At 37.4% G+C, this 24,387-nt stretch overlaps 1 protein-coding gene across 7 annotated transcripts in view; it reads left to right on the top strand.

Annotated features, from left to right (window-relative positions):
* The window catches only part of GULP1 (GULP, engulfment adaptor PTB domain containing 1), a 156,208-nt gene that overhangs the window by 970 nt on the left and 130,851 nt on the right, over window positions 1-24,387 (top strand). The window lies entirely within an intron of this gene.

Genomic DNA, 24,387 nt, shown 5'->3' with positions numbered 1-24,387 from the left:
TTTCTTTTTTTTTTTTTTCTATTTCTGAGTAAGTACAGTAGAGCCATTATCTGAGAGGCAAGGTTTTGTTTTCCTTCTGAGGGCTTCTCCGTGGCAGCTCGGCGGTGCTGGGAGCCGAGCCGAGCCGGCCGCTGAGGCTGATGAACGCCCAATTGTTGTCCAAGGGAGGATCTTCTCCTCGTAGGGCAGCCCCAAACCACCAAGTGAATTTTTTGCTCCCTGGAGCGGGCGGGTGTCGGGAGGGTGGAGCGCTGGCGTGGTTCGGCGGAGCATCCTGAGAATAGAGCGCTGAAATCTGTGCGAGGGCTGCAGCCGCTGAGGTTGGAGTCGGGCGAGGGAGATTGAGGGAGAAATTCTCAGTTTAAGGAGGAGGAAAATGGAAAAGTACGTTGCTCGTTTAATTTCACCCTCCTTGTCATTTATTGAAAGGCACCCAGAGTCAGTCGAGGCCCGTAAAGGTTAATTGTATCCTTCATACAAAGGAATTTGCCACCTTCCAAAGAACTATGTTTCTGGGGTCTTTTTTGAAGTTAGGACATTCATTACATTTCTAATTTAAGTACTATGAAACTCTCGCTTTTTAAATTTTCAGTTCCTACTCTTGCTTTGCAGTTGCAAGTTTTTTAAAAGTCATCTTTATGTAGACATAACTACATAGATGTTAAAAAAATAAATAAACCAGAAAGCAAGCCATACATGAAGGTGATTATGAAAGTACTTTAAATGTGTGTAGATAAGTACAAAATGTTTTAGCAATATTTTCAGTCTACTAAGTATAAATAAGCCTTTTTACATTTTATGTGGATAACCATGAACCTGTTCTTCTAGAAATACTTTTATCTTTTCTGTGATTTTCTTCCCCTGCATTTTAGACTAACTTACAACTTCAATCATGCCTTTCAATTGTTGTAGTGATAAGCAATGCTTCAAAGCCTCAAACCTCTGCCATTTATGATGATAATCCAAATAATTCACCTGAGAGGAAAAAAAATTTTTTTGAAGGTCAAGCTTCTGTTTTTATAGTGATTTCAAAATGAACAGAAAAGTTTGCCTCATAATTACAGATTTTCTTGATTGATTTGTTGTGTAGTAATATGTCAGGGACAACCTCCAATGTTTGGAGATTATCCACATGCACTCAGGGAAAGGAACAACAAAATAGTGGGGAAAAAAGGGCAATAATTTCGTGATTATTAGCCTTACACTTTTTGGTACGCATTTTATTTCTAAGTGTACGGCTGGTTTAGTGATTATAGGCCTCCTTCAAGGCATGTGTTTACATGAAGAGGTTGAATAGAGTGAGTGATTTATGGATTAAGAGCCTAGGAATTATGGCACAGTGTTGACGGATGCTAGGTAGCGCTTTGGTTTGTGCTTTTAACAGAGTTACAGTGGCAGGGATATCAGTGAAAAGAGACTGGAAATAAGCGGAAGCAAGTAGAAATCACATTGCCTTAGAAGTAGAGATGACAGTGTGAAATGTGATCTGGGTAGCATTGGGCATGTCTTGTGAGTGATGAATGCAGAAATTAAAATGACTTTGATGCCAGAAAAAAAGAAGAAAATGCTAGACTGCAATAGGGAGCTAGTGTTACGATGTTCTGTGTAAAGCATTTTAAATCACATTGGAAAATGCAAAACTGATACCAGAGGACCAAAAAGGAGAAGGATGTAGTTACTCACAGTTAGTACTGCCTCCTTAGCCTCTGGCAACAACTTTGTAATCTTTGCGAGGTCTTCTTAGAGTTCAAAGATTGTGCATCTGCTGCTCAGCAAAATATTCACCTGATGTGTTGTTTCAGAATTTCCTTTACAGGCTCATTAACATAATTTGTTAGTCTTTTGCCTGTAGACAAGGTTACATCTCATGGTTCAATAGCAGTGTGTCTGCAAGGGTGTGTTCATAAAACATTTGTAAATATTACTGAATGCTCTAAAAATCATAAAAGACTTCTATGAAGAACTTGAGAGGTCAAGTATGATAAACTGGCATTTATATTATGATTATAAAATTATTTTTTCTCTTGGGATAAGCCCTCAATAGCGTAATGCTTGAATGTGTCACAAGAAAATAATTAGAATTACTGCATGAAATAATTAAAGGCCAGCTTCAGCTTGAACTGGGGGACTAATGTAGCTTGAAAGAGAACAAAAAAATGAACCACCTTATCCTTCAATTGTTGACGTATCTAATATGACTTGTGGCAGAATTCCAATTCTGAGTAGAGCATTGAGAGCTGAAGAGTCTACCAGGTTCACTTCACTAAAATCCCCGTTCCTCTAGAACTTTCAGTTATTGTTGACAGTGAAATGAGTGGCAGAGATTGAGGCTGTGTTTCAGTAAATCAGCTCTTGAGACAAAAAATCCTGAGTTAATGACTTAATAGATTTGTTACATAAGAATATGCTAATTGGGCTTAAATAAACATTTACCCCATACCATTTTTTTGTTTTAGTGCAATCTTATTTTTGAAGAGATAAGCGCCTTTAGAGAATCAGGTTATATCCCAGAAAAGAGCAAACAATACTGTTGCTGTTAGAACACATAGTACCTCTGTTATAGCTACCTAATAACGTTCTCTTCCTCTCAATATATAACTTTTCACCTAGAAATATTTGTTGGTAATGTTGTTTCCAGTGGAAATCAGTTCCTTCCTATTTATGTACTAAATCCCTGAGATCAGAAAACTGGTGCTTTTCGTGCAGTTAGTCTCGTTACCCCACTGTCAGTTCTTTGCTGAAGACGGAGATGACTTAAATACTACGTCAAACTGTTTTGTGAGTTTGCTGTTGCAGAATAGCCACTATTACCATTTAATATGTAGCCTTAACCTGGGTTTTCAGTCATGGCTTGTGGTGGATAGTGGCAGGAGGAAGGAGGTATTACATTTACTCTTAGTTGTCATTTTGTGATCTATCTTTAAGACATATACCTGTGACCTAACAGGAACAGCAAAATGCAGTGGTGGCATTAAAGTGGGTTATTGACCACCCTTTTAGTCTTAGATGTGCAAGTGTATACCTTGTCTGTGCCATTTCATTTGCCCAGGGACACTGAGAGAACATTGCAAATAGTCAGTACTAGATCTTGTCTTAAAAATACTTTCTACCTAGGCTGCAGCGCCACCCCATCTAATAAGCAGAAGTATCATCTGAAACGCCTCATCTTGCTGTATGGTCTCAAAATGCGTTACACTACACTGAATGTCAAGAGAAGGAAGTGGTGTTACCACATAGATAATTTGTCCAGCTGGAAACTCATGAATTCCCAGGAAAGTTTACACTTTACTTTCTCCTCCCCTCTGACAGTTTAAGCAGCTGTTCTAATCAAAGAGCTAGGAGGGTGCTCTGGATTAAAATATTGTCATTCCTTGGGTTGTGATGACTTTCTTTGCCTAATATGTATGTAAAGAGAGAATGAAACAAACATTTTTGTAGAAGACACAAGACCTGAGTTAGATAGGGATAGAGGAGCCTAATCTCCAAGGTGCTTCAATCTTCTCCTAGTCCCTAAAATAACATGAACTTTGAAACTGTATTCAAATTCTTACTTACTATTTTTAGATAAAACGAAATCTTTTTGGAGGACTGCTAGATTCTCTGAAACTATTCAAGATCTTTAATGTGATTTTTTTTTTTTCATTCTTTCTCTTCTCTCTCCCTCCACCTAGTTTTAATGGGGGCAATCTTGAACAAAGGCAAAATGCAGTAGTAACACGATGTGCAAAACCGAATCCTGGCTACTACCTGCTGTGGCATTTAATAGTCTGGTCTGTTCTCATTTTTGTTCTTTTAAATGCAGATTTTAGCTCTTCAGTTCCTTCTAGGCAGGATGGGCCATTAGGAACTTAAACATTGTGCTTAAACTTTCCAAGTGATCTAGGACACTCTAAATCTGTGTAGCCCTTAAGTTTTTTCAGAATTCTCAGCAGCCTATGCAAAATCAAACTTTGTTTCCACTAGATGAAAGGCTGGTGTAGAGCAGCCGCTGCACTGGGGAAAAGTGGCTGGAAGGGAGGTCGTTGCCCATTTCCACCTCAGTTTTGCAACTCTCCTTGTGGCAGGGAGACCCCCTGGACAGCTGGTTTCTTCACAGCTGCAGTCTGTGCCATCTGGGCTTTGGCAAGTTGCTATTTTGCTACTGCTGGCAATTTCTATCTGCTGCCCTGCATTAACTGTTGTTTTTCCTATGTATAAAGGTACTTCTAATATTCACCAATGATTTTTTTTCCCCTCGTCAGATTGAAACCTTGTATTTTTTATGTGTGTGTTTACATCTTTTAAGGAAGGTATCTCTTCAAACAGCATTTTTTGTGCTTAATCCGTTGTGAAATCTTCTGGAAAGTGTAACAGAAGTGAGGTAATGAGCCTAGATAAAGGACTGTGTTCCCAGTAAAAAATGATTTTTCCTGCAATTGCATCTCAAAATATTGTTTGGAGCAGCAGTCATCTTTGCATGCCAATTCCATTAAGAGTTGTTTAAAAAAGTTTGGTGTGTCCTCAAACCTATTTTCTTGATGTTTGTCCAGACCATCTTTCCAAATGCCTTGCTGTGCAGATATGTGCTGTCTCTAATGCTTTCTTCCTACATGCTGTGTTGGCAGCTGTATGCATTCAAAGATCATGAGTCAGGTTCCCTAGAAAAAAAAAAACATAAAATAATGAGATTAAAAATAATATAGGCTTTGTCTTGTCTTTTTTGAACATTTAGTATTGTTTTCCTCCTTTAAAGCTTTTACTTGGAACTACGTAGACCTGAAACATTTTATATTGAAAATAATTATTTGTTTTTAACAAAAGCTAAAAATTTCAGGACTTGTGTCTTCAAGAAAAATGGATCTTATGAGACTTGCCCTGAAATGATGAATGATGGCACCACTGTGTCTGGGTGTCTGCTGATACAAGCTTTAGTCTTAAATGAGAAAAATATTGGTCAAAAGGTTTCATTTTCATCTGTGTTTGTATTCAGATGTAACAAAGAGGACTCTACTGATGGTTCTAACTGCTTGTTCATGTGCTGAACTCAAAGAAGCTTCAATGCTAGAGCTGAAAATACTAGCTGATAGCACATCTTTTTTTTCTTTTCTGCATCCCAGTTGATAAAGTGACAGAACCATCGCTTCCAAAGCAGTGAACCAAATTGGGGTTACAGATAAATGGTGGTTTCATATTGTGGGGTATAGTATGCACAAGTCATACCTATTTTAGAGTAACTGCAGTTAAAATAACCTGAGACAACATGTTAAAACAAAGTAATAAGCAACAGTGAGAGGGTGAAGTGTATGTGGTATAATATGATGGTGACTCTTTACTTGCGACAGAAATTAGCAGGGGACTGGTAGCCAGCAGAAAGTAGTTGAGAGACTAACCTCCACCATTGTGCCCCTTAATCTGTTTCACATGTGTAAGCTTTAAGGCAGAGCAGACTGTGGATTTGTAAACACAAAGGCCTTTAACATCTGAGATTAGTACAATCTTTTTCTTGATTCACGCAGCCTAAAAATTGCATTAGTAATTTTGTAAGCTATATGTTGTATTAATATTCAATTTATCCCGTTGTGCGAATAAGCTTAGAGTGGAAGAAATATTTTTTCCATCAAATTTTGCAGCTGGAGCTATTGCTAATTCTCTTATCTTTCTGTGCCATACAGTAATTGCACTTAATTGTTTGCTTCTGCTGTGTTTTGTGGTGTGAAATGCAGTATGTCAACATTGCTAAACTGTGACATTAGTGTGTATAATGCTAATGTTCTTGAAAGAGATAATTTCCAGATTTCACCTAACTGGATGAAACAGCTCATGTAGCTACCAATGCAGGACATTATACATTTTCTTGTGATGAAAGTTTGTAGTTTTTTCTCAGTAACTGGTTGGTTTTGTCTTCACACTTGTTTTTGTGTAACGTATTGTACTGGTGAGGTAAAAGGCAACAAATGAATGGGGCTGGGCCAAAGTCTGGGGCTGGGAAAGCAAGTTGTGAGGAAAATAATACTTACACAGCCACTTAAAAAAAATGGGATTCTCATTAAATTGCTTGCTCTCCTTATAATTTAGTGCAGCTCTCCAAAGTTGAATCTACCTTTATTATTATTATTTTAAAAAGCATATTAGGTTTTTTTGGAGACCAAAAGAACTCACCTAGAAGCATTCCAACTTGTAAAAACGATTCTACAACTTCCCTTCCCATCCTATGCTACGATGGGAGCTCTATTTCTGGCTTAGACCCCACAGGTTTGAAATCATACTTCTTAAGAAACCAGCCAGAATGGGAGAGGGCACTTGGGAACTTTATAGAGCCCGGCTTCGGTTCTCTCAAAGACTATTTCTTCTGCACTGAAAGCAGAAGCTGCAAGCCTTGTTTTAACCTGGCTGTACTGACTTGCAATCTCATTTGTTTGTCACTGGTAGTCTGTCATTGACAACGAATGTAAATGGGAAGAGCATATGAGCTATTTATTGTTTTCTCTTTCAAAATTAAATACCTCTCCCCGAGGTCTCAGTTTCATTACCCATGTTTTATGTCTGAGAATATTGTATGTAGCTACTAAACTGCTAGACTGGTTTTGTATTAGTAATTTTCTCCAATATGAAGAGTAACTCTTGAATCCAAATCGTTAACTGGCATTTCAGTCATGTAGTACTGAATAATGTTCTTGCATTGGTAATATCCACACCTATCAATACAGTTATGTTGGCTGTGGTCAGTGAGTCTTTTACTGGTTTTGACCGGGATGGCATGAAACAGCTGATGACTACAGCCATGGTAAATCTGCCAGCGTGGAAAACGCACAGGGCAAGCACAGTCTACATGGGTATCATGGTAATCTGTCAGGAAACTGAAGTGCAGTTGACAGCACTGTTGATTGTTTCTCTTAGAAAAGTGCTAGTATTTACTTTGCTTTTTGTACTGACTGGGAAAGCAAAAATGATTTTACTGCACAAGTGACATTGCTGCTGCGAGGAAGGAGGATATCTATATTACAATAGGCAAGGATACTGTGCCATACTTTTGAGTACTTTAATGCACAGTGTTCTGTATTATGTATATTTACTTTGCAGTCTTGCATAAAGGTGTCAGGGAATGGCTGGTCGTTATCCACAGCAGTCAATGTAAAATAGTCACGTTTGGATTTTCTCTTTTGTTGTTGGACTTTCTGAGGGAGAGGAGGAGGGTGTGACTACGTAGCAAGAACATGATGCGTGGTACTATGCTTTGTGTAGCTATGCATTTAAAATAAGTAATCAAGAGATAAAGCAGTGTATATTATATAGACTATTCTATATGAACGTTTTGTATTTGATGGCAAGCTTAACATGTATGCACTCATACACATGCTTCAGCTTGCTCCAAATATAACTTATGGCCTTCAATCTTATCTGTCTTTAAAATGTAATTTTCACCATGAATTCTAAATGCAGTATCAGATTCGGAAAAGATTGACATGCTTTAGTGAACAATTTGCAGAGGCTTTCTTAAAGGTTTAAATTTCTGTTTCTCCTAAGCTTGAACCTAATAGGATAGAGGATATCCTAAGAGAAAATGTTATTTTGTTAGCTGGCAAATTTGGTGGCTGCCTGAGACAAAGTTACAGGGTCGGTGGATAAGGGAAGAGCGACTGACATCATATACCTGGACTTGTGCAAGGTGTTTGACACTGTCCCACATGACATCCTTGTCTCTAAATTGGAGAGACATGGATTTGACAGATGGATGGTGGATAAGGAGTTGGCTGGATGGCCGCATTCAAAGAGTTGCAGTCAATGGCTCAATGTCCAAGTGGTGAGCAGTGATGAGTGGTGTTCCTTAAGGGTCATTACTAGGACTGCTCCTGTTTAACGTCTTTGTTGGTGACATGGACGTTGGGATTCAGTGCACCCTCAGCAAGTTTGCTGACGGCACCAGTTGTGTGGCATGGTTGACATGCTGGAGGGAAGGGATGCCATCCAGAGGAACCTGGACGGACTTGAGAAGTGGGCCTGTGGGAAGCTCATTAATTTCAACAAGGCCAAGTGCAAGCTTCTGCACATGGGTCACAGTGATCCCAGGCACAAATACAGGCTGGGCAGAAGATGGATTGAGAGCGGTCCTGAGGAGAAGAGCTTGGAGATATTGATGGATGAGAAGCCAACCACATCCTGGGCTGCATCAAAAGAAGTGTCCAGCAGGTCAAGGGAAGTGATTCTGCCCCTCTACTCCACTCTGGTGAGAACCCCCACCAGGAGTATTGTGTCCAGCTCTGGGGCCCCCAATGTAAGAAGAACATGGACCTGTTGGAATGGCTCCAGCGGAGGGCCATGAAGATAATCAGAGGGCTGGAGCACCTCTCCTATGAAGACAGGCTGAGAGAGTTGGGGCTGTTCAACCCGGAGAGGAGAAGGCTCCAAGGAGACCTTATAGCAGCCTCCCAGTGCCTAAAGAGGACCTGTTCTGCCCCTCTACTCCACTCTGGTGAGAACCCCCACCAGGAGTATTGTGTCCAGCTCTGGGGCCCCCAATGTAAGAAGAACATGGACCTGTTGGAATGGCTCCAGCGGAGGGCCATGAAGATAATCAGAGGGCTGGAGCACCTCTCCTATGAAGACAGGCTGAGAGAGTTGGGGCTGTTCAACCCGGAGAGGAGAAGGCTCCAAGGAGACCTTATAGCAGCCTCCCAGTGCCTAAAGAGGACCTGCAGAAAAGATGAGGAGGGACTCTTTATCAGTGAGCGTAAGGTAGGACCAGGGATAAAGCTTTTAAACTGGAAGAGGGTAAATTTAGATTAGATATTAGGAAGAAATTCTTGAGGATGGTGAGGCACTAGAACAGGTTCTCCATGGAAGTTGTGGATGCCTGGTCACTGGGAGCGTTCAATACCTGATTGTTGATGGCAGGGGGGTTGGACCTTCCAACTCGAACCATTTTGTGATTCTTTGTTTTACTCAATATCTGTCTTTATGTGAATTTTGCTCTCATACTAGCTCTGTTACTTTTAAATTACTGAATTTCATAAATAAAGCATCAGTGTAATATTTTCTTTTAGATCTCTAAAGATAGAAACATAGTCACTAAAAACTGATAAAAAAGGTTGCAACATCATTTGTTTACACCCTTTATTCAAAGCCATATGAAGAAAATGACAGAGAGCTCATACAGATGAGAGATGGTATTGTGTGTGGAAAGTGAATAATGTTGAAATGCATATAGATGAGACTTTTGATGAAGTGGGACACATGTCGCTCCTTTTGCTGGCCAAGGTGATAATTTAAAATGGAGTAGAAAGCACCTTCCTATGGAGGCTTTTTTGGGAGGCTGTTTGTTTCATACACTCCATGTATCCAGATATCTCTGGGGGTCGTTTATTCTCTGATATTTTTAAGAATTTCCTCATCTGTGATACTTGTTTCCTGAAAGTTTACTTATTTCCATCCCCGCTCCTGGAGGAATCTGGCATACCTCAAACAGAAGTTCAATCATCAGCATGAACAGTCATTGTCTAAGCTTTTGACATCCAGAATACACAACCAGGTCATATTTTGATAACTTAAGGATATTGTACTTTATTATGTAGCATTTTTCTTACCGTTTGTGGAGGATATCCTGAGTTTTTATAATTTTATGGCTTATGAAGAATTCCTAAATAAGATTTTCTCCCTCTTCCCATTTTAGAGTTGTGTTTCCTCTGTAGCATTGTTAGGCTTGATTAAGATCTAGGAACTTTTTGAGTAATGAGTCAGAAAAATAAACAAAAGCTGAGCAAGCAAAAGCTGAGGAATGGGAGAAATTTTTGGTTTAAGTGTAGTTTAATTCCTATCAGCTCTAAACTAGAGATATATTTTCCCTCCCCTGCATGGACACCTTTTCCTTCCTTTTTCCTTGTCCCTTCCCTTGCACCCTCAAAAAAATCAGGGAGGACAGTTCTGGTATGCCTTCTTCAGACAACTTTGTGGGATATGCCTGTATGTTCTTCTTTAAAAAAGCCCAAAGGGAAAGCTTTCAACTGTAACAAATCTGTTGTGTAAAATATGCAAAAGAGTAAATATGCATATAGTCATAAACCCTAATGATTCCACAGCAGTCCCTTATGTAGCTCTTACTCAGAGAATTATCTATGTTGTGACTCTATCTGCTTTTCAATTTGGGATTTCAAGTTTTTTTGACATTGTAACTGAGCAGTGATTAAATGGTATGAAGAAATGGGCCATAAAATAGATGTTTAGTGCAAGATAAATAAAAGCATACTTAATAAGATCAGTGGAATACATTTGAGATGTGTTATGTTACTGGCATACCCATGACTGCTTAAACACTGAAATAATCTGTTGCTATTTAATCCAAATCAATTCCATTTGCTAGGTCATCTGGAAGTTACTTTTGCTGAATAAAGTTCTTAGTTGTTTAGCCAAATAGCGGGGGGGAGAGGGGAATGTCAAACTACTGAAGAAATATGCCTCAACAGGAAAGAACATAATAAATGCTAAACATCCCAGTTCTGAAAGAAATAAATGGTTGGCTGGAAATAATTGCTTTGAATATTTTGAATTCATTATGGTGAATTTTGCCAGATGCCCCTGAAGAATATTTATGTATGTTATTTACTGTGGTGTTTCTTGTGCTTGCTGCGAGGCATATGTACTTCTGGGCAATTTGATCCTGTTTGTTTATGGTCTTCCCCCACCTCCCAGACAGCAGTACTCAATTGTGTATTAGGTTCAGCTGCTTTTTAGAAAACGTGATAAAAATGCAAGTCCCAGGCAGTGTTTATGTAAGGTAAAATGAAGTGTCTTTCTTCTCAGCTACCAAGCGTCTTTTGAATCTTGACATAACTTGACAGATTTCTGAAACTTGCATTTCACTATGTACCTAGGAACATCTTACAAGGTAAGATCTGTGAAGAGATGTTGCAGTTCAAAGACGTATTTGTAACATAACTGGAGAAGGCGACTTATTAACTGTACTCTCTGACTCTCACACTGTGGAGGGGAGAATGGTAAAGAGAGCACTTTCTGCTCTGTTCTGTCTTGTCACTTATCTGGAAATGTGTCAGTTATTCATTTGAGTCTACCCTGACGTGGATATTAGGAAAACCTATAGGTATACATGGCAAAGTAATAGCTAGCACAACAGCTGATATATGAAAAACTGCATTGTGAATGACTGCAATTATATGGGTACTAGTTATATTTTGTTATGGATATATGGATATATGAATTCTCTCATGTCTGTGCTTTGATTTCTCAGAGTATGCTTGGTTTGAACATTCACTCCGTAGTTCTGTTGTTTGAAATAGCAATGATGCTGCTGAAATGGTGGTTGGATCCTTTCTCTATCCCTGTCCACCCATTACCTGCCTGATGCGCCTTTCTTTGGGTACTGGCTCAGGTATTTACAATATGATATTGGGAACTGTATGGGTCAAGTGTGACCAAGAATTGGGAAGTGGGAGAAATAGATCCATTTATACATGTTGGGGAGGTTTAGATTGGATATTAGGAAAAATTTCTTCACAAAAAGGGTTATCCAGCATTGGAATGAGCTGCCCAGGGAGGTGGTTGAGGCACCATCCCTGGAAATGTTCAAAAGACGGGTAGACATGGTCCTCAAGAATATGGTTTAGTGATTTTTTTTTATTGCTTATTTCTTATTTATTTTTTTGTCAGAGTTAGGGTGATGGTTGGACTACATGATCTTTAAGGTCCCTTTCAACCTAGACGATTCTATGTTTCTATGATTCTATGATTGTTGTATACCAGTGCAAAATACAATAAAGTTGCTTTTTGAAGTAGATAGAGGCAAAGTTATAAGTCTTGGTTCAACGTGCACAGGTTTTTTCACTGCTTGCAGTGTAGTTCATCACTGACTTGACCAGAGCAGGTTCATCTGTACAAACATAGTCTCTTTCTGGTCTTCACTGATGTCGTTTTATACTCTTCAAGGCATGAGCACTTTAACAAGTGAGGATAAACAGTGCTGTATTGTGGAAAAACATAAAGCTTGTTGTTACTATATCCAGTTTATTTAGCTTTGTCATAAATTCAGGTTCCTAGGCATGTGTATTAGGGAGGTTTGTTTTGTTTTCCTGCTGAGCTCTATCAGAAAAAACAGAATAGGCTTTTTTTTTCTTTGCTCTCACCATACTTTAGAAATGGAGAAGTCATTGACTTCTGATTACAACAGAACACTTATTTTATCCATTAAATAATAATAGAAAAGAAACAGAAATTGAAGAAAAATTGAAGAAATTGAGAATCTTTTTATTTTGCTTTCTTTGTGTTTTCTTGTTCTTTTTTAAATGTGGACTTCCTTGATTGGCTCTGGTAACCACTCAAAGAAGTGGGGTTCATGATTTTCTTTCCATATTATTGTTACTAGCATAATAATCTTTTATCACTTGCAGAAAATAACTACTGTGGATTCAGTGCTCTTTCCATGACAAATAAGCAAGAATGTCTTAATCTAACCTTTATGGTGGTGTACTTACCATCATCATAATCATCAGGTTTTCCATTGTGTAGATTGAATTTCATGGCAAAAAAGTGTGTTTTTGTGGCACTCTAATCCTAGCTGTAGTGTTACTTTCATTCTCTGTGTGGTTATGCTGGTCCTTCTTCATCAGAACTACTTGAAAGTGTCTGAAGTTAGTTTGCAGAATTTTGTTCCCAGATTTTATGTATTTATAAGAGATTAATAATGTTTTTTATTTAATGCTACTGTTTAATGCTATTATATTGGAATTAGGTGAATACTGATTTCTATAGAATGGGAACTGGTTGATCTTGAAAATGAAGGCAGACCATTTAAACTGATTATTTTCAGCTCTAGTGGAAATATGTTTTTATTATTTTTTCTCTCTTGGAATTGGGCTACAGCAGAGTAATCTCCTTTTTCATTTTGCCTTTCTCCCAAGCAATGATTCTAGAACTTGTTGGCTTGCTCCCAGAAAATTTTTACACATTTCACAATATCTGATGAATGGTTAGAAAATAGAGATAGACATTACTGTTCCTGTAGAAGACATGTAGCTGATTGGAGAGTGATGTGGCAGAAACAATGGATTCTTGCTTATCACTTGAAGTCTGCTGATTTTTAGTGACAGTTACCTGTAATAAAACCCCTGACAAAAAGATATTTTATTTTCTTGCTCTTAAAAATTTATCCATTAAACCTTGTCATAATGGATGAAACCCTTCTAGCACTTTATTTTGGACTGGGCTTACAGGTGCACGATGTTGTGAATTTAATGTCATTTCTTATCATGCTCATGCATTTCGGTCAGTCGTCTTTATTATTTATTATTGATTTTCTATTTTTATCCCATTTTATCACACTCTGTTTTTTTGTAACGTTCATTTTATCCCTCTTCAGTTAGCTTTTTCAGTAGACACAATCTTTTACTCAGTTAATTGGGCTTTAGCAGAATTGGCATGAGATAGAAAATATCCAATATATGTACAGTGTATCCTTTTTTTCTGTTTGTTTTTGCCGAAGTCTCTTCAGTGTTCCAGACTTTTTGGAGTGAGGTGTGGATCTAAAAGCTTCCCTATTTTTCTGTAGGAATTCTCAGTTTCTTGTAGATGTCTTCTATTGGCCTGAAGAAATTCTACACAATGCATATACTCCCAGAATTTGCAGTTCATTTTTTTCTTGCAAATTCTTTCAAGAACCTGGATGGATTTAAACTGGATAGCGTGTTTGGTTGTGTTCTGTGTAATTTTTTTTTTTTTTTTTTTTTTTAGAGGAAAAGCTTATGATCCCTGTTGGGCTTGTTATTTTTCAGATCTCCTTTCAATATAATTTGTTCAGCAGTGTTCTAAATGGACCTTTATGTGCTTAAGATTCAGACTTGTCAGTTGTTTCTTTTTGTTTGTTTGTTTTGTATTTACATTTGTGGTCTTTTATAGCTTGGTATGCTTTTAGTGTGCTCTATAAATTAAAACAAAAACTAATGGAATTGGAAATCTTGTCTGTTGTCTCTGCTGTGTGTCCCTTGCAAGCAGCAATGTAGTAATGTCTGTCTGGAGGCTTTGAAGGTTATTGTTACATGAAATAATTTTAGGGTCTTCTGTCTTTTACTCAGAAACTTCCTAGGGTCATTTCATCAACTGTTTGTAGCTTTTGGTAGCTTTTCTATGTATGAATTCTGTTGCTTATTGTTTGCTGATTATTAATTTTTTATCTATGCTTGGAGGGATTTTTTTTTCCTTCCTGTGATTCATTTTAGTTGGATAAAATTTTAAAACATTAGATTTTATTCTCTATTATTCCCTTTATATCTCCATTTCCAATATACCACATTTTTGTTAACCTTGCAAATGCAGGATTTGGTCACTGATCCCATTTGCTAATTTCTGCAGTTCAGTATCACTTCAGTGTGTTTCTTTTCGCATTGAAACTGTATGCATGTGTCTTTATGCATCTCCCAGTTTATTCACAGAAGTTAACAATAACTTAAATTTTGAATTTTTGTTTGCATCAATTGAAGGAATATCGGCCACCTTTGGTCATTGTACCCTATCTGTGATTCCACAGGAGAAAACAAGAATAGGTGTGACTCATAAGCACTGAATTACTTTCACACTGAATTACTTTCAGATCTGTCTCTTTTATGGCTTTCTTGATAGAAATGCTACTGTGTTGCCATTGCAGGTCTGACTCTGCAATTTTAACCAAGGATGCAATTTCAATCTCTACCACATTTCTTAAATATTCTTTTCCCACGATGACTGTGACTCTCCACATTTCCAGATTTAGAACTGATTTTTAAGGTGTGATGCAGATTATAGATGATAAAAATGTACCAAAACCTCTTGAGTTAAATGTGATCTGGTGCTCTCATCTGGATCAAAAGATGGATACTGTTCAAAATGGTTTTTCCCTTCATCTGCTGCATTGCAGTGATGTCACGTAACAGGACGTTTTTAACCTCCTGTGATTTTTTTAATACTTAATACGTTTTACAAAGGAGGCTTTTCCTATTATTGTTCTCTTGTCTTCTGTGATGAGAAATACAAATGCTGATGAAAACACTATGTATAATTTTAACTGGGATATACTGCTGATCTGACTAAGAAGTAGGACTTCAAGATGCAGGTGTGATAATATCACAAGTTTCAACAAGCCTTTCTGGAGATTTATGGTAACTATTAGGGCCAATATGCTTGAAGTATATTTTTTCCCATTTTCAAGTTCAAAGAGAGAACAACCATTCAAGTAAAAATAAATCTGTGATGTATACTTCTGTCATAGCAATAATCCTAGTGGGCTTTTTTTTGTGAATGCAACACATTAATACTTGATGTCCTGGACTTTGAAATAATAGCATTCTACTGTTAGTGTCACAACTGGCAGTACAGTATCCTGCTTTTCCAGTCCTAAAATACACATTATGAGTGTGGTGATATCTGTGAATGGAGAATACGTGTGATTGTACGGAGGTTTGGATTGAAAATGTGAAGAACATGCTGAAAGATCTCCTTGTGGTGCAAGAAGGGTTTAAAATCAACCCCTAGCTTAAACTGCACTATTGAATACATTAGGTGTTTTGATGTGGCAAACTGGGAAATTGGTGTCAGAGAAATAAAGGTTTTTCCTTTAAGATTCCTGCATCTGCATCCATTTAGTCCACAGGTTAAGCTGTTGAACAGAACTTGAGTTTATTTGTATTTTGTGGAAACAGAAAATACTTAATGCTTGTCTGCATATTCTGTCCCAGATGGACAGATGACACATTAGTGATTACCGTTAATATATGCCATGGGCTTTTTTACTTTCCAGAATTATCTTTGTTTCAGAAAACAGACTTGCCTCTTTCACTGCATAGGATCCAAATCTATGTAGCACCCTAGGGACACTTGCCATGAAACAGGACTACTTTGTTTTACTCTGTCTAGCACAATGTCTCCCCACCTCCTCCGTGTAATGGAATGTATTTGTACTCTGTTGGTATTTTAGCTCTCACAAAGGGGGTTAACTCTTGAACTAGTTTAAATGAAGGGTTCCAGATAACTTATCAGTATGACGAGCTGAACTGCAGATTAAAATGTAGATACCTTTAAAGTTATGTGAACTGTCTTACATTTCAATATTTCAACTTGATATTGACTTTGTATTTGATAGCCTTGTTCCTGGCTACTTTTAAAAATTATTTGGTAGTTGTAACAACCAGTCTGTTTCAGTCACTTAATTTGAACCAACCCAAAGGAGCCTGATTCCAAAGACCACTAAGAACTACTCTCACTGAATATTTGACAGGTTAATTTTGGTACAGACTCAAAGTGGCTTGTCATATTTGTAAGCTTCACTAAAATACTGAAGTTAGTCCCTAAAAAGGAGAAGACTTGGATTTTTTAAGTCTGGAATTTGCAGTCCCATTCTGTATATGATCCAGGAGTAACAGAAGTATCTTTCCATGCTAGCTAGCAAGTACATTACTATGTACAGTCCATAATAACAAACATAATTCTTAAGTGGTTGTGATTCATTTAAGGAGTTGCTTTTGTTAAGATAAGTCTGAGTAGCTTGCAGTTTCATAAAGGTGGGTGGCTGTGTGTCGGGTGTATCTCAGGATGATTTTGATTTGCAAAGTAGCAAAGCCAATGTAACTTTGTTTTGTTGGGTTTTTTTTAGTTTTTCTCTTGAATTGTCTATGGCCATAGACCTAAGGTTTGCTGGAGAACATACAGTTACACCATACAAAAGATTTTTGCTCAAACTAATATTTTTAAATTGATGCAAGAGTTTTTAATAAAGCACATGGTGCTTTGTTTCATGTACCTTTTTTTAGGTTTATTTTTTGAACCCTGGCACTCATTGCAGCAGTATAACATTGATAGCAGGGGCTTAATACGAATAAAGAAGTAGGAAAAAGCAGAAATACATATAATGACAATTTTTGCAATTCTATTGAGTCTTCTAAATTAAGAAAAATTGTACAGTCCCATGCTTGAGGTTATGAACTTGTGTATGGATCATGCATATGATAAGGGCAGGCAGATCTGAGCTCATCAACTTCTCGTTTAAGTAAACCATATGGGAGACCGTTCCATTCCAGAAATACTGTGTGTATACCTCCATAGTCATGTTATCATGCTTTAATACATTCTAAGACAATTCTGAAGTGGGAGAGTGTTTGACATAAGGTGTTCACAAACAATGTGAAGTTTCAGAGATTTAATGAGTTGCTTAAGTTTCAAAGATTCATGGCATCCCAAATGGGATGTTGAAAGGCAACCCATAGAATTCTCTCTAATTTCCATATTGCACCTGTTTATTACTGCCCCTCTCTGTTCACTTGTATATTTCTTGGTGCAATGTCTCACTGTTTCTACCTCACTTGTTCTTAGTACATGAGCATGATCAGAATCTTTTTGTAACTTCTTGATAGGTACGCTGTTGTGATAGATTTTCTAGCACTTGTGTCATGAATTGGAGTAACTTAGTCTAAGATATTTGGAGTAACATGTTGAGAGAAGCCTTTAGGTTCATTTTCATATTTACTAGCAGGTTGTGATTTTAACAAGGAAAAAGAGTTTTTATGTTAGGCTAAGGACAGCTGTGGGTTCATGTAAAAACTGCTATCTGTATTGCCTGATGCTTGCTTTGGATTCCCTCTGTATAAATTGTAACCTAAGGATTTGATGTGGTTTCTCTGTGGGTTGGTATTTTTTTTTTTAAAGGTATGTGTACATGTGTAAGTAAACTTGCTCCCAGACTTTTTGAATTAAATAGTTGAATTGAACTGAATAGTTTGAACTTTTGGCTCTGTGTGCCAAATGGAAGGAAAATGTCAAATTGGGAGAACAGAGATGTGAGAGAGGTCTGGCCTTGGTGTGTATTGGGTGGTTAGGTTGTAATTTGCAAACAAACACAGTTGTAACATTTTTAAGAATAGATACTTCTACAAAGCAGAAATATACAATGCTTCAAATATGTGAAAGTGCTAAAGAGAAAATATTTACTTAAATTATTTACTTTGTAACAGAAAGCAATGATGTGGGGTTTTTTTAACTACTTCAAACTAGACATTGAAAATCCCACTTGTAAACTGTGCACATTGGCCCCTTGTTTGCCCTGGGAATTTGGTCAAATTATTGCACTGCACTTCTGTATTTTTAATATTTTTAAAAAGCATGCTTATAAAAACATTGGAATTGGTGTACCTAAAGGGTTGAATGATAACCTACAGTGAGGAAAGGTAGTGAGTGGAGTTTCTTAGCAGGAGTGGCAAGATCTTAAATCAGATCTGTTGCTGATGGAATAGTAGTGTATGATCACAGCATTAATTGTCACATCTATGGCTTCTCAAAAATGAATTTTCATTCTCTATCTCTTCATTTGCAGCTTTCAGAAACTGCTTTTTCATTGAACTGTATGGCTGGTTTTCGTGATTGGATATGTAGTTGTTATTCTAGAATCGTCTTGCATGGAATCTACAAAATAAACTGAGACTAAATAATAATTTTAGTTATGAATTCTCTCTGCTAGCAGTGGTATGCATGTGCACATCATCAGTGCAGAGGACAAAATTTTACTAACATTGTCAAACACTTTACAGTACAGAATAGACTGGAACATGACCTTTTATGAAACTCTTAACTTTTCTGGTCTCTTACTTGAGTTATATTGCTAAAGGAAAAAAAGTACATTCAGAAAAGTAAAAAAGTAGAACTGTCTAAAACTTTAGTTTAAAACGGTTTGGTCCTGGTTCTAAAATTTCAGAAATACCTTATCTGAAAACTTGTAATGAATTAGTGATGTGTAGTATTGCTTTTGTCTTAGTGTTTCATTATGGGGGATTTACTTTCTACTACTTTGGATTTTAGGAAATTTGCAGAATCAATTTCTATATAGTGACATTTTCTTCATGCTCATATCTCGAGTAATCATACAAGGTAATTTGAAGGAGGCTGCTAGAGCTCACCCATTTGCCTCTCTCTCCGATACCAAAGTGGAGAAACTGGGCCTGTAGTCAGAAAGAGACCGAGGATAATTTGGATTAAGATCTTAAGGTTGGGGGGAAAATAGAGCTTGAACTCAGAGCCAGTACTTGATCAGGTAGTAATTTTGAGGGGAACAGAAAAGCAAGGTCCATTGGGAAGATGGAGTATCTCTTCAGAGGAGGCAGGTATCGTGTGAGGAGCTGGTCGTTAATGTAAAATTTAGACTTCTTTGATAAAAAGGCAGAGACCATGAACTGAGATGATATTAAAAACGGAAAGGAATTTATGCAGCCAAACTGGAGAACAAGCACAAGAGGTGCTGAAAGGGACTTACATAGAAAGGGTTAGTCTTGCAAATGATGAGAAGACAGAACTTCGTCCTTGAGAACTTATTTCCCTCTCCAGAGCCTGAAATGGAACTTCACCAATCAAATATTATTCTGGAGAATGTGGTTTTTCTCCCTGTTTTTCCGTCTTGATATTGGTGAAAATGCTGTTGTAAGCTTTTCACTCATGTTAGGAATACTTGACTTTAGCTCTTGGCTCTGATTTGAGGAAGTGCTGACTCTCCTACCTGAAATCAAGGGCAGCTTGCTTTGAACATTAAGTATTCCACATTTTACAGCTCTTTAGGAAATGCCACCTGAGGGCTTAGACACACTTTTTTTCTTGGCAGGTAATTTCTGTAGTTTCTGCCAGCATCCCTTTTGTGTACTGCATGAGGCAATAGGCTATAGAAAAGGTCTTTCACAGTTGCATACTGTCATTAAGCTTACATGTAAGGGATCCCAATTAGGATCACAGAGACATTCTGCCATTTTACAACTTTTGAGTGATTATTGACATTGCTTAAACCTTGCCTGCAGTACTTCATCTACAATGTGAGACATTAGTATAACCAGCCGTTCAGTTTTTAAGGGGCCTTAAACTGGACTGGTACGATGCAGGACTTCTGAGTCAGTTCAGAAATACTGAAAGTTGTTTTCTTCTCCTGGGCTATGGTGGTGGCCAGACTTGCCTCGTTTGTGAAGGGAACTGTCGACTGAAGCATCCGCTTCAGAGCGCTATGTTTTCTGCTCTTTTAGGAAGAGGCAACTTCACTGTCTCACGGCGGAATTCCTTCTGTCATCCTGATGTTCAGTCCCTGCAGATTTATCTTATATTTGATTAAGGACATAGCTGCTGCCAGAGGGAATATTGGTAAATACTGGACACATAAGAACTATGCAGAAGTCTCTCTTGCTTGGAATACTTCGAATGTTCTTGTTCATAAGTTGTTACTGTTAATACAGTTGAAGGATTTGGGAGGCACAGAGACAATTCTTGTTGGAAAGCTAGGGTTACTGCCCTTGTTTGTGATATTTTTTTTTTTTAATAGTTCACAGGGATTAAATTATTTATGTGATTTGACAGCATACATTTTTGCAGAATCATTGTTTCTGGATCATCTGTTTCTTGTTCAACATCCATGACTAATTAGCTTATTAAAAAAGTCATTGAGCTAATACCTTACAGAGAAACCTCTGATGTTAGATTTGATCCCCTAATTGCTCTTGTAATTGGCATTCATTAGAGCTCTTTCACAAGTCAGGGCAATAGACCTCCTTTGTTTTATTTAGAATGTTGTAAAAACAATTGAACTGGCAGCTGATTCCAGTTTTCTGTTCAGTAAGCAATTTTGGAAGGCTGTGGGCTATGCAATTGTCTGATTTGCCTACGTTGTAAAAGTTAAATGTAAAGAGAGAGGAAATTTCAGCATATGGCCCTGTATTAGCAATTACATGCATTAGTGGTTAAGCCAGTGTGTTGTGTCTGCTTTATAAATGTTTATATTGCAGCTTTCTACTAAAAGATGTTTATCACAACCAGTGTAATGGAGACATAAAGTACAGCGTATGGCAGTGATCATTAGTTATTGCCCAGTAAAAAACTAGCTACATGTATTTGGGATGATATGCAGTCCTAGCCCATGCTGATGGGAACATCAGCTATTCTGTTGTTCTTTAATAATTTAATATGAGGTTGTTGTCAACTGGGATGTAAATGTTTAACTTTTTATATTCAGCATAGTCAAGTTTTAGAACTCTTTTAAACATAAGCAAATCTGGAAATAAAATGATTCTGATGCTTACATAAAACTTGTCTTATTCATTCTGAAATGTTTTGGAATGTTTTCTGATTGCCTGAGTACATGTATAAATGAAATATACAGTCTGTGTTCTGAAAATACAGGCAGCTCTGTGGTCAAAGGCAGCTTTGAAATGTCACACTGTCTAGAAAATTCATTCACTGATCATTGTCCGTAGAAATCAGTGGAAAAATTCTACAGTTATGAATGGTCTCTGGATCTAATGTCTCTAAAATGGGAAGAATCTGGTAAGTTTGAATTAAGCTATGGATATTTAGACATCAAAATATTTAACTTTTGCCATATGGCTTCTCTCAAATTCAGAACTTCGTTCTCATTTGCAGGTCAGCTCTGAATAACGTGGTGATTGTGGAATGATCTGTTAAAGTTGCAGTTACAATATGGTGCTTGTTTTAAAATCTTTTCCAGTTAGAGACAGCCCTCTGGAATTGTCTGCAATTTTTGTAATTCTAACAATGAATGTCTAATATGAATTAAAAGAATAAATGAAGTGTTTCTGGTGGTATTAATCCCAAAACCAAGGCATGATTAGCAAATAATTGGTTGTTGGTGTTATGTCGTTGCATGACTTCACTGACTGGGTCTCAGAAGTACTAATTTTTCACAGTGGTGAAAAAGATGAAGGGCTTCTCTTGGATGTCGAGTTCAGTTGCTGCTGAAATCTACAAAGTCCTGTGACAAGTCTGAAAAATGACCTGTAGACCTCATCCCAGGTGTGTAAGCCTGTAGGGCAAGGAATGCTGAGCTGTTTTGTGCCCACAGAGTTCTGTAGTGAACAAGCCATTTCTCGCATTGTAAAGCATTTAGTTTCACGTGTCTGTGGGTGCAAATTTTTTTGATGATCCACATTTTTTTTCAATATGGACCTCTTCAGGCCAATGAGAATTGTCTTTTCTGTTTTATTTCTCTAGATCTGATATATATAGAGGAAATGCCTCTGCTTATTAAAACTTATTTTTTTAGTCTGTATTATTTGGGAAAATAGATTGTTAATGCATTTGATGAGATTATTCAACACATTGTTCAGATGGTAAACATATACAAAACCCCTATACTAGACATGTTAAAATTGCCCAAAGAAGCCATTTCAGTGATTTGCAATAACAGCTCTTGAGAGCCTTTTAAATTCTTGGGTGTGATGTGGTGGATTTGTGTCCTGGAGAGCACATACCTCACCAGAATTCTTAGATGTATTCAGCCCTCAGGAGCTAATCAGTCCTCGGCACCAGCAAATTTTTCCTCTGGAGGTTTAAATGCAAAGGATCAGCAGTACTACAAATCATCTCTTGGTTCATGTTTGATCAGGTATTAGTCTAGATAAATCTGATGTCCAAAGTATTAGTAATACAGGCAAGCGTAGACTGAAGATTTTGAAGTCATTTTATGAGCTATGAGGAGTTCGATCTAGTGTTTGTGGTTTCTGAGCATATTGATAGATACCTTTGAGGTAAGATGTGAGGTGGAGAGCAGGGAACCATTAGACCAGGTTCAGGAATAACCCTTTTTTTGGTGTCATTTGTATTTCGTTTACTAAATATCTACACCTGTTCATATAAATGCACTTATTAACACAAACCAGATAATCAGTTATATTGGTTACTTGATGTAGATAGAGTTAATTTGTATTTGTTGCTGGATCAGAAATACGACATGAGGTTTTAGTGTGCTGTTTACACAGGAGGAAGTCTATAAACGCTCCCATTTTGCCTTTTGCCATCTGAATGCTTTCTGTCAGAGTCCAAGTGGGGAGTTACGCTATGTAACAAATGATACTCTGGCATGTGCAAAGTGTCATAGCTGATGCTGAACTTTCTCGATAAAAATATTTCTGAGAAATGAAGCAAAAATAGCTGGATGCTCTGATGACATGCCACAAATTGTAAGCTTTGGCCTCTTAGCTTAATGGAAATCTTGTGTAAACAGGAGTTGCTGGGATTGCGCAAGTTGTTTTGGTTTCATTTGGGTTCTTTTGGTGGTTTTTTTGTTTTGTTTTTTATATATAAAGCTAATACTTATCCATAAAGAGGTGGTGTTTCAAGGTGGCATTCAGTGTGTCTTCAGCCCTCACTCTGGCATTCTCTAACGTCAGATTAAGTTGGTCTATTGCATACATTGGGAGACATAAAAAAGAATCCAGAAATATGAGTTCTGCAGAATGAGCAGTGTATTGAAAGTCTTCTGACCTTCAGATCAGGCTCCTAAAGATACATTTCAGCTGTGATCCTTAGTGACAGAGAAATATAAATGGTTCCTTTCTGCTTGCACTTGTCACATGGGACAGTCAGCCTTTGTGTAAAAGAGTCTGTATGAGCTTCACTTATTTATCATTTTTTTTTCTTTTGCCTTTCTGCCTAAGAATAAACCCCCAAATTTTAGTACTTGCATTATGAAAATTGTTAGATTTGTTCAGTTACAGTGAATGCTCATCCAGTGTATTGATTATTGGGAAAGAAGAGAGGGAATGAATAGAAAACTGTTGTTTATATTCCCTTATACTCCCTTATTACTCTCATTTAGCATGCCAAATATCTAATGAAAAACTGCCTTGTGAATTGTTTATTTATTGAACAAAGCCTGGTCTGCCCATGTGATATTATGGTTCCATAGTGCTAGGCTAATATACTATAAGTGGCATTAATCTGAAGCTCTGTCTTGGCATCTTTAACACCACCTGTGGGATTAATGCAAGGTTTTGCTTGCTTTGCTTTTTCCCTTCTGCCTTTAGTATTAATGTACACAGTAATACTGGATGCTTATTATGTTTAAATTGCAAAGGAAAAAACCTGTTACTTAAGGGTATAATAAGCAAAAATTTTATTTTTATTTTTTATTTTTACATATTAGTAGTAGCACTTATCTAAAGTAAGAAGCAAAAATAGTGGAGCCTGTATAGAATTAAGAAGGAAATAATTTTCCTGCCCCTGCTACAGATCCAGATGCTTTTACCATATGAGAAGCCTTCACTGTACCAGATTTAGTTTTACATGAGTTACGTTCATCCTTTGGATACTATAGCATGCATAAAGACAAGGTGATAAACATCTGACTAGCTTAATAAATGCAATCGCCTGATGATTATTTTTATTGTAAAAAAACTCAGGAGTAGGCAATATTCCTTGAAAAAAATGAACATAGGAGTGTTGGTGACCTGTGTTTAGAACCTAATATCCCTTTACATGTTACTGTATATTCTTCTGTTAAATTTAGGGAAGATTTAGTTTAGTTTTCTCAAAGGAAAGGCACAACCCTACTAACCCAGGTACTGAAGTCATTAGCTTACAGCCTCGATTAGCGTGGCATACAAAATGCAGAACAAATGCAGA

This window comes from Calidris pugnax, unplaced genomic scaffold, assembly GCF_001431845.1.
Source record: "Calidris pugnax isolate Ruff unplaced genomic scaffold, ASM143184v1 scaffold103, whole genome shotgun sequence".
Classification (NCBI taxonomy): domain Eukaryota; kingdom Metazoa; phylum Chordata; class Aves; order Charadriiformes; family Scolopacidae; genus Calidris; species Calidris pugnax.
The sequence above is the reverse complement of the archived record's forward strand: the minus strand, read 5'-3'. Positions and strand labels throughout refer to the sequence as shown.